This window comes from Desmodus rotundus, chromosome 12, assembly GCF_022682495.2.
Source record: "Desmodus rotundus isolate HL8 chromosome 12, HLdesRot8A.1, whole genome shotgun sequence".
NCBI lineage: Eukaryota > Metazoa > Chordata > Mammalia > Chiroptera > Phyllostomidae > Desmodus > Desmodus rotundus.
Genome location: NC_071398.1, coordinates 34,030,798 through 34,042,885, shown reverse-complemented (window position 1 = coordinate 34,042,885; position 12,088 = coordinate 34,030,798). Strand labels below are relative to the sequence as shown.

General features: G+C 40.1%; 1 pseudogene; it reads right to left on the bottom strand.

Moving 5' to 3' along the window:
- Positions 1-736: 736 nt before the first annotated feature.
- LOC112320254 (large ribosomal subunit protein eL32-like) lies at positions 737-1,144 on the bottom strand (annotated as a pseudogene).
- Between the last annotated feature and the right edge of the window lie 10,944 nt (positions 1,145-12,088).

Sequence of the window (12,088 nt, the reverse complement as noted above, 5' to 3'; positions counted from 1 at the left end):
TTTCCTAATAAGACTGGCCAGTTTAAAGATATTTTTTATCTAAATGTTGGAAAAGAGGTGCCAAATATGGCAGCATGGGCAGATATGGCTTGCCTCTTTGCACAACCATATCAAAATTACAACTAAAATATAGAACAACCATTGCTCAGAACTGTCAGAAATTGAGTCGAATGGAAATCTGACAACTACAGAATTGAAGAAATCACATCCATCCAGACTGGTAGAATGGGCACAGATGTGAAATGGGCTGGTCCCTCACCCACGTGTGGTGGATAAAATTCAGGAGGGATATCTCAGGAGCAAGGAGTCCCAGCCCCATGACAGGCCTGTCAGCCCAGGGTTCCAGTGCCAGGGAAATAAGTCCCCACAACTTCTGGCTGTAAAAACCAGCAGGGATTGAGCCAGTGGAAGAACCTTCTGGAGCCCCAAGCAATTTCTCTTAACCCACACAAGGACCCACCTACTTAGGCTCACTCCCTCTGAGCTCCAGCATGGGGGTAGCATTTTGAAAGGCACTGAAACTGGAAAAGCCAGTGTTCATGCTGCTTGTCACCTGTCAGACCCAATAAGCAAAGACAGGGTTTGAATCTTTATGGGTGCTTTATTTAGATGGCCAGCGATCTGAGAAGATGGCAGGTTGGTTACCTAACAGACTGTCTTAAATTCCATTTTATTTATTTTTTTTTGCAGAATTTTGAGGTTTTATTAAAACAAATACAGTGTGTACACAATCTGTCTATTCATTTTCTTCATTGTGAAGCCTGGCATCGGGATTGATGACTCTGATGGCCAGCTGGGCTGCTCTTTCCAAAATGGCTTTGAGGTTCTTTGAGGAGACATTGAGAGCAATCTCGGCACAGTAAGATTTGTTGAACATCAGAAGAACTTCAAACTCCTTGATGTTGTGGACCAAGAACTTTCAAAAACCATTGGGAAGCATGTGCTTTGTTTTCTTGTTGCTCCCATAACCAATGTTGACCATCAAGATCTGGCCGTTGAATCTCCTGCATACCCTATTGCCAATACCTATGGGTTTCCACCAGTTCTGCTTAATTTTGACATATCAGTATGACTGGTGCCAAATGAACTTCTTGGTCCTCTTTTTGACAATCTTAGGTTTAACCAGGGGTCTGAGGGCATCCATGGTGCTGAGTAGAGATGGCTGCCACCTCTGTAGACAGCACCGAGGAAGAGAGCTTAAATTCCATTTTAAACTGACCCTTTTATAAGGAGAAGCAAAGTATAGGTAAGGGGATTGGAATTTAGGGGAAAATTTAATCAGATAAAAAGCTGAAGCATTCTTTCATTTGTGTCCTGGGTGGTGGTCTTTAGCTGTGTCCTGGGTGGTGGGTATCTCACCCTGGAGCACAATGGCTCAGATACCATCTTGATTGCTTGCAGTCCTCCCGATGTACAAAGGTAGAACTGCTTATGGTCTCCTGGAGTCAAGGTGGGCCATACCTTCAGTTCCTGAAACAATAGCTTTTAATATACATTGATTACTAAGCTTATTAGCTATTACCTGAAACTAAAAATATTCCAACATTTGAGTCCCCCATCAGCACCAGGGGCATACAGGGAGAAAGAGAAGTGTCTTGCATCAAGGGGAGCAAAGGCCATTGTCCCTTTTCTAAATCCTTACCTGATAGAGCCAGCAAGTTGGTGCCATATCTGAGACTCCATCAACCTGGCTAACACTGTTTGACCCATATTGGGGATATCCAGAGACTCTGCCCCACCCAACTTATGGGCCCACCCAAGCTGCTTTTCTATGTGAATGGCTCATGATGCACAACTTCCTAAATCCTATCAAACAAGCAACAGCTGGCCTCACTGAGCTCCAGGCCCCAACTAGCTGCAGCCAGCTTAATCCACAGCTTGGATTTGGCTGGGAATCTCCAAGCCCAGCACAAGTAGCAGCCATCTCAGATTGCTTTATAGCTCAGGCAGGGTGGCTCTGGGCAAAACACGTTGGCCTGTACCACCTGGGAAACCCCAGGGTGAGTGCACCCAGTGGACAGCTACAGACCATGTTGGAGCACCATCACACTGCCCCTGCACAGCTGATCCTCCATGGAGGGTGGAGGAATGTGGTCAGTGGTCACAGCCAATCCTTGCAGCTACCTAGCCTGGGTAAATCCCTCTCATTGATCTGCCAACAGCAACCAAGGCTCAACTACAAGAGGAGGGCGTACTCAGCCCACACAAAGGGCACACTTCAAGTACCCAGCTTGGATGATAGGGGAGGCTGTGCCACTGGACCCTGAAACCTGGTACCAAGGCACAGAGTCAAAGCAGCTTTACCTAATACATAGAAACAAACACAGAGAGGCTGCCAAAATGAGGAGAGAGAAAAAAACATGGCCCAAATGAAAGAACAGATCAAAACTCCACACACACACACACACACACAAAAGGAGCTAAATGAAATGGAGATAAGCAATCTATCAGATGCAGAGTTCGAAACACTGGTTATAAGGATGCTCAAGGAACTTAGTGAGGACCTCAACAACATAAAAAAGAACCAGTCAGAAACGAAGAATACTAACTGAAATAAAGAATAATTTACAGGGAAACAACAGTAGGGTGCATGAAGCTGAGAATCGAATCAATGATATGGAACATAAGGAAGCAAAAAACAACCAATCAGAACAAGAAGAAGAAAAAAGAATAAAAAAAAATGAGGGTAGTATAAGCAGCCTCTGGGACAACTTCAGGTATTCCAACATTCACATTATAGGGGTGTCAGAAGGAGAAGAGCAAGAGCAAGAAATTGGAAATCCATTTGAAAAAATAATGAAAGAAAACTTCCCTAATTTGGTGAAGGAAATAGACATGCAAGTTGAGGAAGCACAGACAGTACCGAACAAGAGTGATGCAAACAGGTCCACTCCATGACACATCATGATTAAACTGCCAAAGGTTAAAGATAAAGAGAGGATCTTAAAAGCAGCAAGAGAAAAGAAGTTAGTTACTTACTAGGGAGTTCCCATAAGACTGTCAGCTGATTTCTCTAAAGAAACTTTGCAGGATAGAAGAGATTGGCAGGAAATATTCAAAGTCATGAAAAGTAGGGACTTACAGCCAAGATTACTCTATCTAGCAAAGCTATTATTTAGCATCAAAGGGCAGATAAAGAGCTTCCCAGACAAGAAAAAACTAAAGGAGTTCTTCATCACCAAGCCATTATTATATGAAATGCTAAAGGGACTTATTTAAGAAAAAGGATATCTAAACTATGAACGATAAAATGGCAAAAAATACAAGCCTATAAAAATACAAACCTTACTTGCTTAGCTTGTTAAAAAACAAGCTAAGCAAGCAAGAAAAACAGACAGAATCATGGATACAGAGAGAATTTTGATAGTTGCCAGTTGGGAGGGGTTGAAGGGGAACGGGTGAAGTGATAAAGGGATTAAGAAGTACAAATTGGTAGCTACAGAATAGCCATGGGAATGTAAAGTACAGTATAGGAAATGGAGTAGCCAAAGAATATATATATATGACCCATGGACATGAACAATGGTATGGGGATTTCCTAAGGGAGTAGAGGGTGGTGGATGGAGGGGGGCAAAGGGGGAAAAGTGAGGACAACTGTAATAGCATAATCAATAAAATATAATTTTAAAAAAGAAGTGCCAATGATCCTCTTACATCTGAACAAAGAAATGATGAGTATATGTAAGTTTCAGGGGTGTCAATTTAAATGTTACTCTGAGGCTGACAAATTAGTACAAGGAATAAGAATTACAGATTTTTAAAAAGATTTTATATATTTATTTTTAGAAAGAGGGGAAGAGAGGGAGAGAAGGAGAGAAACATCAGTGTGTGGTTGCCTCTCACACGCCCCCTACTGGGGACCTGGCCCACAACCCAGGCATGTGCCCTGACTGGGAATCAAACTATCAACCCTTTGGTTCACAGGCCAGCACTCAATCCACTGAGCCACACCAGTCAGGGAGAATTACTGATCTTTTAAAGGTTAAAATTACATCAGAGGACATGGCCACAATCTCTGGAGCCTGGATTGTGGCAGTAATTGGCCAGGTTTCCAACAATTTATCTTCTCTTCCTGGGCACATAGAAGGCCACATATGCAAACTTCCTTTGCAGTTAAGTGGGTGCTATGTGATGGTGTCCTGGCCAATGGGATGTGGACAAAACAAATGACACTTCTAAGCCTGGCCCTAACCTCTTCCATACCTGGTTCTATGTTCTCTCTGTCTGTTATGTGATGACCTTGGAAACCACACTTCAGATGACAGCCTACACTTTTGAGTCATTGCTTTGAAGAAGGCCCTGAGCTGTTTCTGATTATGATGTGAGAAGGAAATAAATCTTTGTGTTTATTCTGTGGTTTGTTACAGTAGCAGAGTTTATTTTATAGTGACTAATACAGAATGACTTGTAGTACTCCTCCAATAGAAGTAACATTTGCAAGGACAATTTCATGATGCAGTAAGTGTCTATGTTCAGGATTGGCATGTGGAGTTGTGCAGGTTGCGCACTTTGCAAATTGGCCAGCCAGGAGCAAGGAGAGATCTACTCCATGCCCTATTCACCAAGTTGCACCCTGGTATCAGGCTATGGAAGCCTTTTTAAAATTGGCACTACAACATATAGGCTAGTGGCAGCCTTGTCTGCATTTCTACAGCATCAGAAAAAAAAAAAGGAAACATTTCCTCTTTATTCTCCTTTCTTTCTCTAGCAGATAGAAGAGGCTGTAGCAAGGCCAAGTGCTAAAATTGGATTTATTAGCAATTATAGTTTTTAAAAAGTCAGCCTAAGAAGTTAAAAAACTACAATATGAGACATCTCACCAATGAATGTATGCAGATGACAAATATGCATATGAAAAGATGCTCCATATCATATGTCATCAGGGAAATGCAAATTAAAACAATAAGAAAATACCATTACACTCCTACCAGAATGGCCAAAATCAGAAACACTAACAAAGCAAATGCTGACAAAGATGTGAAGCCATAGGAACTCCCATTTATTGCCAGTGAGAATGCAAAATGGCACAGCCATTTTGGAAGACAGTTTGTCAGTTTCTTTCAAAACTAAACATTCTCTCGTTATACAATCCAACAGTCACACTCCTTGGTATTTACTCAAAGGAGATGAAAATGTATATTTGTACAAAAACCTGCATACAGATGTTCATAGCAGATTTGTTCATAATTGCCAAAACTTGGAAGCAACCAAGACGTCCTTCAGTAAGTGAGTGGATAAACAAACTGTGGTACATCCAGACAATAGCATATTAACCAATGCTGCAAAAAAATGAGCTAGCAAGCCATGAAAACACATGAAGGAAATGTAAATGCGTATTGCTAAGTGAAAGAAGCCAGTCTGAAAAGGTGACATTCTGTGTATGATTCCAATTACAGTCATGAACTGCATAATGATGTTTCACTCAACAACAGACCGCATATATGATGGTGGTTCCATAAGATTATAATGAAGCTGAAAAATTCCTATCACCTAGTGAGGCTGTAGCTGCCTTAAGGTGGCAGTGCAATGCATTACTGATGTGTTGTGATGTTGGTGTAAATAAACCTACTGCACTATCAGTTGTATAAAAGTACAGCAATACAATATATGCAGTACATAATACCTGATTATGACAATAAATGACTATGCTACTGGTTTATGTATTTACTATACTAAATTTCTGTTATTTTAGAGTTAATGTTACTCATTATGCTTATAAAATTGCTATGAAACAATTGTCAGTAGCAGCCTCATACACCTCATGTTTATAGTCTCTCAGTTGCATCATTTTCTCTAGTGCATGATTTAATCTCTTGTTTGTACAGTAACATGCTATACTGTAGCTTAGGAGCTATAGGCAAAACCATATAGCCTAGGTGTATGTAGTAAGCTATACCATCTAGGTTTGTGTAAGTGCACTCTATGATGTTCACACAATGACAAAATCATCTAACACCTTATATTTCAGAACGTATTCCTGTTGTTAACTGCACATGACTGAATACGACATTCTGAAAAAGGCAAACTATGGAGGCAGTAAAATGATCAGTAGTGGTTAAGTGTAATTGGAGAGAGAAATGAATGGCAGAGCACAGAGGATTTTTAGGACATTGCAGGTACACCAGCAAGAGTGAACCCTAATGTAAACCAAATGTTGGGTAATAATGATGTGTCAATGTAGTTTCGTCAATTATAACAAATGTACCCGGTGGGGATGTTGATACGGGGGGAAGCTATGCATGTGTAGGCACAGAGGGTATGTGAAAAATCTTGATACCTTTTCTCAGTTTTGCTGTGAACCTAAAACTACTCTTAAAAAAAGTCTTCAAAAATTACAATATGGAAAGGAAAAGAGCAGAATAGGGTGGTTAAAAATGAAATATGGGGCATAGTGGGTTACACTGCACTTTGGTAACACTTCTGCTAGATGATGAAAGCTCATTGTAGGGAACCGGTCTGCTTGGCAATGGCCAATGTGGTTCAGCTCTGCATTGGAAAACCTACAGAAGCAAAGTGGTGGTCAGGAGCCAGACCCTCAGACCGGTTTTCCCGTGGGAATCAGGCCCAGAAAATGCATCCAGACTGTTTTGGCTTGCTCTTGCTAAAACTCCCTCACCCTGGTCTGAAACAGTAGATGTTTATTGCCTATCTTCAAGGTAATTTCCAAAGCCTGTATGAATTTTCCCATGGACGGAGCACAATCAGCTCACCACCTTTCCCTTCTGCATTTGTTATTTTCGCTTCCTTGATTATACCTAAAATGTAGACAACAACATTCTATGTAATAGATAATAAACCCTTCTTTGATGTAAGACCTGAGAGAAACAATAAAAGACTGTCCAGGCAAGGGTCAGAGCGCTCTCCCCTTGAGAGAGTGGCCAGGGTGCTCTCCCCTTGAGAGAAGCAGCCGTAGGACTCATTTTGAGAAAGTAGCTGTACCGTCCCTTTTTCTCCACAGGACTTCTGTAGTCTGTGTGCATTTATTCTCGTCTTCAGCCACAAACCACGCAGACTCTGCAAGACGGAGTCTGTAACATCTCATTGTCCAGCTGGCCACATGGAGAGTGGCTGCGACTTCTTGCTCCAATCTGAGGGCTTTCCCATGTAAGGAACTCTACCTTGTCAGAATCACCTGTTTTAAATGGACATCAGCTCACATCTCTCCTTTGCTCAAAAGCTTGCCATGGCTCCCATCTCACTACAAATAAGGTCCAAAGCCCTTACCTAGGGCCTCACATGATCTGGCCCCTGGCTACCTCTTTGATTTCCTGCTTTCCCCAGTCGGGTCCATCCAACAAACACTGGTCCAGCCAACACCCATCCCAGAGCCCTTACAAACACTGCCTCTTCCTGGACCACTTGTGGTAGGCTGAATAATAGTCCCCCAAAGAGCTCTGTTTCCAACCCCCAGCTGAAAGAGACTTTGCAGTGTGATTATAATGAGGATCTTGAGATGGGGAGATTATTTTGGATTACTGAATGAACCCAATGTAATCACAGGGGTTTTTATGAGAGGGAAGCAGGAAAGCCAGAGTCAGAGAAGGAACTGTGACCTCAGCAGCATAGGTTGGAGAGTCAGAGAGATAAATTTTAAAATGCTCTGCCACTCACTTTGAAGAGAAGGAAGAACTGGAAAAGGTAAGGAAATGGATTCTCTTCCTTGAGCCTCCAGAGGATCCTATCCTGCCAATACCTTGATTTTAAACCCATTTTTTCCATGTATCTGGTTCACAGAAATAAAGAACAAACTGACAGTAACCAGAGGGGAGGATGGAGGGAGATAAGGGGGGAAAGAAGAGAAAGGGTCATCAAGGAACATGTATAAAGGACCCATGGACAAGGACAATGGTGGGGGGGAGGATTGAATGTGGGAGGTGGGGGCGGGTAGGGCAGGGGAGAGTAATGGAGGGGGGAAATGGGGACAACTGTAATTGAACAACAATAAAAAACAAAGAAGGAATAATAAATGAACCCATTTTAATTGTTTATGTTATTATAGTTGTCCCAGTGTTTCCCCCTTTCCCCCCTTCTCCCAGGGAGCCCTCCATTCCCACAGTCAATCCCCAAACCATTGTTCATGTTTATGGGTCATGCATATAGAAGGTCTGTCCAGAAAGTATCAAGCCATGTACTATGACTAATAGAGACAATTATTGAAGAAGATACAAGATACAAGAAACATTGTACATAGGACAATGATGCCTCAGTCCCCTTCAAAGTAGGCACCTTGGGTCCTCACACAGTTCTCCCATTCACCATCAGCTGCCCCATCATATTTTCCTAAATCTCATTGGTAGTCTGAAATCTCTTCCCTTTCAAAGGTGATTTTAGTTTTGGGAAAAGCCAGAAGTCACAGGGCTCCAAATCTGGACTATAGTGGGGCTGAGTCACCTGGGTGATTTAATGTTTTACAAAAAAACTCTACATGATGCATGAGAGGATGCATTGTCATGATGAAGCTTGCCAGTCACCAGTTGCTCATAGCCGTGGCCTTCTGAATCATCTGAATAGCTTCTACAGAGGAATGTTCAAGCTTAACGCAAAATTGGACTCAGATTCATTGCTCAACTTGCTCAGTCATTTTGAATGTGACAGTCACACAGTACACATGCTCACTCAATGCCACCTACCACCCTCACTGACTAGGACAGTGAAGTTGTCATTGTTCATGTATGTGCATTCTAGTCCACTCTCCTTGGCTGCCAGGTTACATCAATGTTTCAAATGTTCTCATTAACAATGGTTGGAACTTTTCCTGACAGGCCTCGTATGTTCTTTGTCAAATCCCTTCACCTTATTTCAGCCAGTCCCCACCTCTCCTCTCCCCTCTTACAGCTGTCAACCTGTTCCATGTTTCTGTGCCTGTGACTCTATTTTGCTCATTCATTTGTCTCATTAAATTCCAGTTATAAGTGAGATCATATAGTATTTGCCTTTCATTGACTGACTTGTTAAACTTAGCATATTAATCTCCAGTTCCATCCGAGCTGTTACTAAAGGTAAGAATTTATTTTTTTACTGCTGTGTAGTATTTCAATGTCCTAGAGATTTTTAATCCACTCATCCACTCTTGGGCACTTAGGCTGTTTCCAAATCTTGGCTATTGTAATAATGCTGGCTATGAAGATAAGGGGTCCACATATTCTTTTGAATTGGTGTTTCGGGATTCTTTGGATATATTCCCAGAAGTGGACTCACTGGATCAAAAAGCAGTCCCATTTCTAATTTTGTGAAGAAACTCTGTACTATTGTCCAGAGTGGTTGTGCCAGTCTGCATCACCACCAACAGTGCACTAGGGTTCCGTTTTCTCCATATCCTCACCAGTACTTGTTTGTTGATTTATTGATAGCCATTTTGGCAGTTGTGAGGCTATATCTCATTGTGCTTTTAATTTCCATCTTTTTGATGACTAATGATGTTCAGCATTTTTTCATATGTCTATGGGCCCTCTGTATGTCCTCCTTGGAGAAATGTCTATTCATGCCCTTTTCCCATTTTTAAGTTGGATTGTTTGTCTTCCTGGTGATGAATCACAAGTGTTCTCTACATATTTTGGAGATTAAACCCCTGCCTAATGTATCATTGGCAAGTATGTTCTCCTATACAGTGGGTTCCCTTTTCATTTTGCTGATGATTTCTTTAGCTGTGCAGAAGCTTTTTAATTTGATGTAGTCCCATTTGATAATTTTCTCCTTTGATCCCAGTACCTAGGCTATATATTAGCAAAAAATTGCTACAGAAGATATCTGAAAATGTTCTGCCTATGTTTTTCTATAAGATTCTTATGGTATTGCAACTTATATTTAAATCTTTTATCCATTTTGCATTTATTCTAGTGTATGGTATGAGTTGGTGGTCAATTTTTTTGCAAGTACTAGGCCAGTTCTCCCAACACTATTTATTGAAGAGACTGTTTTTATTCCATCGTATGCTCTAGCTTCCTTTGTAATACTAATTGACCATAAAGGCATGGGTTTATTTCTGGGCTCTCTATTTTGTTCCATTGATCTATGTGTCTATTCTTATTCTAGTACCAGACTGTTTTGATTACAGTGGCCTTGTAATAGTTTTATATCAGGTATTGTGATCCCTCCAACTTTGTTCTTCTTTCTCAAGATTGCTGAGGCTATTTGGGGGTGTTTTTGGTTCCATAAAACTTTTTTGAGTATTTATTTTAGATTTGTGAACTATGCCATTGGTATTTTAATAGGAATTGCATTGAATCTACATATAGATTGCTTTGGGTAGTATGGACATTTTAATGATGTTAGTTATTCCCTTTCATAAACATCGTATATGCTTCCACTTATTTGTATCTTCCTAAATTTCTTTCTTCAGTGCCCTATAGTTTTCTGAATACAGGCCTTTCACCTCCTTGGTTAAATTGTTTCTGTTTCAGATAGTTCATTATTGGTATATAGAAACACCATCGATTTCTGAGTATTGATTTTGTATCCTGCTACTTTTACAAATTTATTTATTAGGTCTAGTAGTTTTTTGGTGGAGCCTATAGGGTTTTCAATATATAATAGCATGTTGTCTGTCAATAAAGGCAGTTAGTTTTACTTCCTCCTTTTCAATTTGGATAACTTTTATTTCTTCTTCTTTTCTAATGGCTGTGGTTAGGACTTCCAGTACTATGTTGAATAAGAGTGGTCTCTGTCTTTGTACCTGATCTTAGAGGAAATGCTTTTAGTTTTTGCCCATTGAGCATGATATTGGCCTGTAGGTTTGTCATATATGGACTTTATTACATTGAGGTATGTTCCCTCTATTCCCACTTTGCTTAGAGTTCTTGTCATGAATGGGTGCTGGATTTTATCAAATGCTTTTTCTGCATCTATTGATATAATCATATGATTTTTATCTTTCCTTTTGTTTATGTGATGCATCACATTTATTGACTTGTGAATATTGTACCAACCTTGCATCCCCAGGATAAATCCCATTTGATTGTGGCGTGTGATCTTTTTTAATGTGTTGCTGGATTTGGTTTACTAGTATTTTGTTGAGGATTTTGGCATCAATGTTCATCAGGGATATTGGCCTATAGTTTACTTTCTTTGTTGTGTCTTTACCTGGTTTTGGAATTAGGACAATACCAGCCTCATAAAAAGAGCTTGGAAGCCATTCATCTTCTTGAATATTTTGGAATAGTTTTTGAGAAGGATAGGTGTTAGTTCTTTGAATGATTGGGAAAATTCACCTGTGAAACCATCTGGCCCAGGACTTTTGTTTGCTGGGAGTTTTTTGATTACTGTTTTAATTTTATTAGTTGTTATCAGTCAATTCAGGTATTCTCCTTCTTCCTGATCCAGTTTTGAGAGATTGTATGATTCTAGAAATTTATCCATTTCACCAAGGTTTTCCAGTTTCCTGGCATATTGTTGTTCATAGTATTTTCTTACAATCCTTTTGTATTTCTCTGATATCCATTGTTATTTCCCCTTTCACTTCTGATTTTATTAATTTGGATCTTCTCACTTTTTTTATTGATGAGTCTGGTTAAGTGTTGTCAATTTTGTTTATCTTTTTGAAGATCCAGCTCCTGGATTCATTGATCTTTTTAATTGTTTTTTTTAGTCTCTATGTCATTTATTTCTGCTCTGATCTTGATTATTTCCTTTTACTGCCTTTGGGCTTTGCTTGTCATTGTCTTATTAGTTCTCTTAGGTGTAGGGTTATATTGTTTATTTGAGATTTTCTATATTCTTTAGGTAGGCCTGTAATGCTATGAAGTGCCTTCTCAGGACTGCTTTCACTGTGTCCCATAGGTTTGGAGTTGTTGTATGTTCATTTTCATTTGTTTCCAGGTACTTTTTGATTTCTTCCTTTAACTCATTGATAACCCATTCACTATTTAATAGCATGCTATTTAGCCTCCACGTATTTGAATGATTTTGACCTTTTTATTGAGGTTGATTTCTAGTTTCATGCTGTTGTGATCCAAGAAAATGCTTGACATGAATTCAGTTTTCTTGAATTTATTGAGATTTATTTTGTGTCCTAACATGTAGTCTATCTTTGAGAATTATTCATGTGCCCTTGAGAGAATGTATATTCTGCTTCTTTGGGTTGAGATGTTCT